Genomic DNA, 7,201 nt, shown 5'->3' on the forward strand with positions numbered 1-7,201 from the left:
GAGCCCTTTGCCAAAGCCATCGTCATCGGGGAGGCGGGAAGTGGGGGAGGGGGGGAATAAATGGGCCAGGTAAAAAAAAAAGAGCGCTGCGGTTGCCATGGTGACGAGAGCGCGGGAGCAGAGTGATCGATAGGCCTGCGTCGCCTCATCTGGCTGCCGTCCACGTGCTGCTACGGAGCGGGGAGCAGGGAAAGCGGCGGGGGAGGGAGCGAAGGGTAATGAAAAGCGCGAGCCGGGCAGACGAGGCCTGAGATTTGATATGTAGCCGCCTCGGCCGCTGCCGCTCAATCAATACACCTTGTCGGCTAGCTAGCGAGTAATTGGCTCGCTCCAATTTTTTGCTCAAGCAAAACAGAGAAAGAACTATTATCTCCCTAAATCCTCCAAGTCACACCCTTCCCTCCCTGCTTTAGTTTTCTAGTGAGTTCATTCACCTCCTAGATTTGCCACTCTGGACCTCCTGCTGATCTTTCTAGCCAGATTTGGTTCCCCAAATAAGAGAGCATTTCCCCCCCCCACTCTCTTGGGGGCTACATATCCTTTAGCATGGCGAACCCAAGAGCAAGGGAAGGTGGAAAGCAGCTGTGGAATGAAATAGAACCCAAAATGTGCGGTACGCCATTTATTTTCTCTCTCTTCATTCTAGCTCTTTTTGTTTCCTCATTGCAAATCAAAGTGAAGTCTAAAACTGAATACTGACAGAAATTGCAAAACGTAAGAATTGCCTCTTTAAAATAAAGTGCATCAATTTATTTCATATTTTGATAGTTAACTGCTGAGATGAGGAAAGAATCTATTCTAAGCTAATAGGTGGGCATGAAATAGTTTTAATTACAATAAAGTATTTGTTTGTAATACACACACACACACACACACACACACACAGAGGGAGAGAGAGAGAGAGAGAGAGAGAGAGAGACTAGGAATTCTCTCATCCTGAGGACAATATTGCAGAGGGAAGAAAATAATTTGCATTGTGTAATATACTGTGATGCAGCAAAGTAACATTATCATGTGATTAATGGACTCTATTAATCAGGAGAGACAATTTCTACCAACGCAGTAAAAACCTAGGAAAAATATTAGGTAGCAATTCACTGTCTAGTAAATGGATCACTCCTCAGATACATGTGAATTTTTATATTGTACTCAGTTGACATTCCCAGAATGAAGGTTATTTGAGATACAGATGGCCATTTCTAAAATAACTGAGTATCACAACAATTTTAATGGCAGAAATAATAAAATAGTTTTGCAGGCATCCTAGCAATTAATCCCATTGCAGTGGCAAAGTCAAGTACTTGAGAAAGTTTTTAGCAGTACAGTATCTGCCACTGTATGCATCTGTCGAAACAGAGAATTCCAGTATAGGAAAGAAATACACTCATTCAGCATCAGTGCCTTAACTAAAATTCCCAAAGGAGAACAGGAATGGTAGGAAGTAATATAGAAATTCCCATCCAGAGAACCCTCCAAGGATATGGTTGCCACATACCAGTCATTTGTGTTGTAAATGTTGTACCTTGATGAACGTATCTTTTCTTTTATGTACGCTGAGAGCATATGCACCAAGACAAATTCCTTGTGTGTCCAATCACACTTGGCCAATAAAAAATTCTATTCTATTCTATTCTATTCTATTCTATTCTATACACTTTTTTTTTTGAATGGTGCAGTAGGTGGAAAATGAGAAAAGGAACAGTTTCCAAACGGAGTCATTAATCTGTCACAGCAGAAAAACAACAATTTTGGAATTCCCTACAAACCTAAATGATGGTAATAGTAGTAGCAGTACTTTTCATGCACTTTGAGTTTTCCAAATTTTCACATTATTTGTTTCTACTTTCTCAAAAGCAATTTGAAGGTGTTCTGTGCTAAGAGCCATAAACTTAAGTGCATGTTGATAAATGTATCGGATGGGATTTTTATTTTTATGTGATGTGGGAATGCCAGGTCTATCTCCTGCTTGTATAGAATTTGCACATAAATGTACATTCCCTTTTATGTTTTTCATTTGATACTAATCTGTTCATATTTCCTGCAGTTTAATGTGGGGAGATATTCCTCTTTAAACTAAGTTTTTTAATAGGAATTCTTTTCTGTAAAAGTTGTTGGGAGTTTAGAATTCATCTTTTATTAACATTTTTTCATCATTACCTTGTTTTTTTAACCTATTACCTCTTTTTTTTCTCCCTCTAGTTTTGTTGTTATGTTGCATGCAGAAATTTGCAGCTTAAGGCTACTTTAGAAGCCATTGATAGATGTTAATCCTGCATCATAAACTTTCTATATCCTCAGCAGTATGTACTTAGAGGATTAGAATAACAATGGATGATAATATTAAAGTGTTCTGGTTTACAAAACTGGAACACAACATACCTTGAAGGATAATCTTATCCATATTCTTTTCACCTCAAACAGGTAATGTAGTCCAGCCCTATTTCACACTTCAATCTCTTCTGTCTTCTGTCTCAGCTGCTCAGTTATTTGCATTCAGATCCCTCAGCTAAACCCTTCCCTTTCTTTTCTCTACCCTCATATTCCTCCTCAGTTAATTAAATAGCTCTCCGTTCTATTTGAATTTCTGTAGGTAATTTCTATTTTATTTTAAAATACACATCCAATTATTCTAGTCTTTGGCTAATTCCCTACCATAGAGCTTTTCCCCACTGGTATTTAACTATGGCATAAACATGCCCAGCAATTTTTTTAATGCTATAATGTCCTTCTGATGTGCCGTTTTTACAATCCAGACCTATACCTAAGGCAGTTTAAAGTCATGTCCAGTGTTCTGGTGTTAAAATAGTGTTTCACAACAAACATGGGTGTAATTTATCACAAATCACCAGTTGTTTTGCAGTGTCACAGGTACATGAACCATGCAGTGTATGAGAAGCTCAACAGCTAGTGGCTACTGGCCATTTTAAGCTGGTATAGGCTCACCCAATCTCCTCTAATTTCTGTGCCCTGTCTTCCAGAACTATTCTATTTTGGGTAGTAAAAGTTATTTCAAACCAGGCATTGTCATAGCATCTACCTGGTCCCCAGGCCAATCTCAAGACTTGAGACCCAGTTCAATGTGATCAGAAATTGACAAACAATAGTAAATAGAAATTGCTGGTATGTATGTTTGTGTGTGCACATGTGTGCACATACACACACACTGGCACTCGTGTGCATGCAACAAATGTATGCCAATATAGTTTTTTTACAGTTCAAGCCTTCTAATTCAGCTATGAGAAAGAGAACTTAATATTTTAGGGCTGTTGTTTTCCCCCGCATTTAGATTTCAATTCTTTTTGCTGTTTTAAATAGAACATTAGATAGGGAGACTTTCCTAGCTGCCGGGTCTCAAATAACTATTGCTATAGTTCCCAACTATATATTGTATAGTTATATATTATATATATATAACTATATATATAGTTCCCAACTATAGTGTTGTATTTCAGAGAGAAAGATTCCCAGTACTGGAAGGGCACAATTTTCTTGCTTATATTTTAAGATAAAGAACTTTGTTGACATGTATTATTTGGATACTGTGTGTTGCTTTTGTTTTCTTTCCAACACAATGGAACATTGGAACGAAGTTATATAAAGGATTTTGGATTCTCAATCTGTCTTCCAGAGCCAAAATGGAATGGCACCAAATTTGGTGTGGTGCAAGAAGCCTGCAAATGAAAAGTGGAGGTTTAAAAAAAAGGACTGTATCCAATGGGAACGCTAGAGAAAAGGTACTGCACCATGTTTCACTCCTTTATTTTTGTTCTATTTATTTTTATTTGTTGTTAATACCATTTTTTTAGTTAGAGCAATTTTATTATTGCTATTTATCATTTACATTTATACCAGTCTTCATGTTTTTGGTATATTACACATTGTGCAAGCCACTGAGAGGCACTAGATTGCGGCGTGGTACAACTTCAACAACAAATATTTAAATTCCAGAATTGATTCTGTGGTACATCCTTGTGAGAGAGGGAATTCAGCTAAAGTGTGGAATTGTTTTGCCTCAAATGTTTCTTAGATGAAACATCACTCCAGATTTCCCCATGCATAATAATGGCTGTGACCAATTCTCATCACAGTTCAGCCTAAATGCAACTAGATCCAAAGAGAATCCAGAATATTCAATATATGCCAGCTATTCTGGGTTCCTCTTATTAAAATGTGATCACTAAAGATCAATCTCTGCTTACACTTGATAAGCTACAAACTCTTTTAACCTTGTCATTCATTACTTTCTTACAAACACTCCAATGTTTCACTCTTTACCTTGCTCCACAGCTAACATATATTTGTATTGTCAGGATCTTCATTTGCATGTTTACAGTATCATGAGTCAATCTTACAACTGTACTAGGTATAAAACAGTAAATTTGTTGTGGATGGTAAGAAACCATGAGTTAATTCTGTTTAGTAAGTGAGATTTCAAATTTCATATCCATGGTCTCATGAGGTCAAATCCTCTCAACTGCTCTGTTCTATGTATTCCACCCTGTGGTCTCCAATGCAGCACAAATAAGCATACAGATACAACATGAGGGTAGAGCAGAAAGAAACACACAAAGAACACATATATGCCTACTATGATTAGACCCCAACACAGAGACATAATATGTATATGCCTATCCTGATTAGTGCTTGGGAAGAAAATGCTGACAAACACACACAGATGTGATCCATTATTTCACTTCATAAAAGAAAATAAAGATATTCTATTGCCTCTGTTGGAAATATGTTGGAAAAAATTCATGAACTCTTTCACATCAATGAACCAGTTTGGTTTAGTGCAGGCCCGTGGGTCGGATGCATCATGCCCTGGCCACGCCCACCCCATTTTAGCGAAGGGGGAGAAAGTTGCAATACGTCATGTGATGACAATGTGTTGTTGCAAGTTTGACACCCCTGGTCTAGTGATTAAGGTTACCCGACTAGAAACCTGTGATGACCCAGGGCGTGACATAAAGGCAACACAGCCAGAGAACTGATATGAGTCCCTTTACGATCACCAACTGTGCCCCCAATGTCCCTTTCGACTCTCCGGCCTGGAGAGAGCTCCTCCACCAACCTGTAATAGTCTTTGGCTGGCAATACTTCAGTCCCAAACGTTGCAAGCAGAAAACGTCTAACAAAACATCCAAAGGCAAGACAAGGTAATTAATCTGGCAGGGCAAGCAAAATGAGGAATTCCACAAGTAAAGTAGCACGGCAATAAATCAAACCAGTTGGGGGGATGCCAGGATTCAAAGAATTTGCCTTTCCTTTTAATCACCATCAGCACCTGTGCCTTGTAAAGAGGATCAGGTCCCTTTCCTCCCTCGTAAGCCACGCAACCACGTTGCTCTCTTTTCTGTTCCTCCATGTGCTGCCTAGGATGAGGAAGGGTGGGCCTTGGTCTTCATCTGAACCCTCTCTCTCTTGTTCTACCTCTCCCCTGTTTTTCCCACAGCCAGTGGATCCATTCTTTCACTCTCTGTCAGCCGTTCCTCTTCCCCTTCGGATTCAGACTCTGACAGGGGCATGACAAAACCAGGGGATCGCCTGCCTTAGGCATAAAAGCCAGTTGGGTGACTTTGGGTCAGAGTCAATCATTCTGAACCCAACCCACCTCACAGGGTTACTGTGGGGAAAATAGGACGAAGGAGTACTAAGTATGTTTGCCTATATAAAAAATTAATAAAGGCGGGATAAATAAATACATTTTAAAAAGGCACATATTAGGACTAACAGGTCTGGGTTTCAAATTCCCAGAGGAGCACTAGATGGCAGGGAAGATTTAGTTTTCTGCATCTCTTTCCTGCTACCTAGTTGTCATCCTAATTTTTGCAATCTGGATCTGGGTGTCTTTTTGCATGGAAATGTATAATTCTTTCCCTTTTGAAATGTTCTTCAAAATTTTTGAATGGGAAATATTGCAAAATTATTTTTGGCTAATAGAAATAGTTGTTTAGGATTTTGGAACTGGATTAGTTGTTCAGTGGAGCTTTGGAACTAGCACTGTTTGCCCATCCCTTGTGCTTACTGCTAACTAATCTATAGTGAAAACAAACAAAGAGATGATATTAAAGACAATTTACATATTCCATCCAACCACATTTCCTCTTCTAAACTAAACTCTGTGAATAGTGTTTAAATAGTCCAATGTTTGGGAAATAGAGAAAATGAAAATGTATATATATTACAGGAAGAGAAGAGAGAATCTTAAGATACCTTATATTGTATGTTTCAAAATTGACATGGAGAAATCCTTCAAATCTCATAAACAACATCTCAGCTGTTAATGATAGCCTTCCCTCATTTTTTTTCCTTCTTTTTGCAGATTTTTGTACAAACCTGAAGAAAAGGTTTCATTACTTCAAGGAATATAGTCAGTAATGTTAATCTGAGTAATGATGCAGCAATAATTTTATTTCAGGCTTCTGAAGAAATCTGGAAAAAAAATGGCCTACTGAAATGAATAGCAGGAAACTGCTGCACTTACACAGCGTTTTTTCTGAATCATTTTCGAGGAACAGTATCCTTGCTTGAAGTGCTCTCTAATGTGTATTTGTGAAAGATACTGAAATAGCAGAGATTGTCTATGCTATCCACTCTAAGAGACTTTAAAGGAAAGCAGATTTTTCCGCCTCTCCCATATTATTATTATCACTTCCACCCTACAGTCACAATTCCTCATGGTTTCAGCAGTCCCCAGGAATTAACAAAAGCTTTGTGAATTAAAAGTGCCTCCCTTGTTGCTGGAGGGTTGACATAATGGACAGATGGAAGTTTGACAGCTGAGCTGTGGTGGAAATAGCACATAAACTTTAAAAAAATGATCGGCTGTCTCTCTTTCAAGTGCTTTGTCATCTATTTCCTTCCTGCCTGTTTCTTTGATTTCATCACCAAAAGGTTTCACATCCCTGTTTCTTTCTACAACTTTTCATTTTATCTCTCTCTTTTAAAAAAAAAATCTGTTTTATATATTACTGGTAAATTCCTGTCACCATCAAAACCCTAGCCCCTAAACCTAAGCTTTTTTCTTAAGATGAGCAATTTCTGTTGAGTTCTATGTGTGAAAATAAAGAAACTATGAGATACCTTTGATCACAAGGAACCAAATGGTCTCATTCCATAGGATGGTTTTTTTTTTAAAAAAAAGACTTTCTACTTAACCCACCAGGTAAAGGGAAGGGAAACCATTTCTACTCAGATACTG

At 38.3% G+C, this 7,201-nt stretch overlaps 1 long non-coding RNA gene across 1 annotated transcript; it reads left to right on the forward strand.

Annotated features, from left to right (window-relative positions):
• The first annotated feature begins 369 nt into the window (after positions 1–369).
• LOC131187790 (uncharacterized) lies at positions 370–6,992 on the forward strand. Its single transcript, XR_009152630.1, has 3 exons — positions 370–613; positions 3,629–3,734; positions 6,323–6,992. It is a non-coding gene; the product is annotated as an uncharacterized LOC131187790 (long non-coding RNA).
• Positions 6,993–7,201: the final 209 nt, after the last annotated feature.

Source organism: Ahaetulla prasina, chromosome 1, assembly GCF_028640845.1.
Source record: "Ahaetulla prasina isolate Xishuangbanna chromosome 1, ASM2864084v1, whole genome shotgun sequence".
In the NCBI taxonomy this organism is placed as follows: Eukaryota; Metazoa; Chordata; class Lepidosauria; order Squamata; family Colubridae; genus Ahaetulla; species Ahaetulla prasina.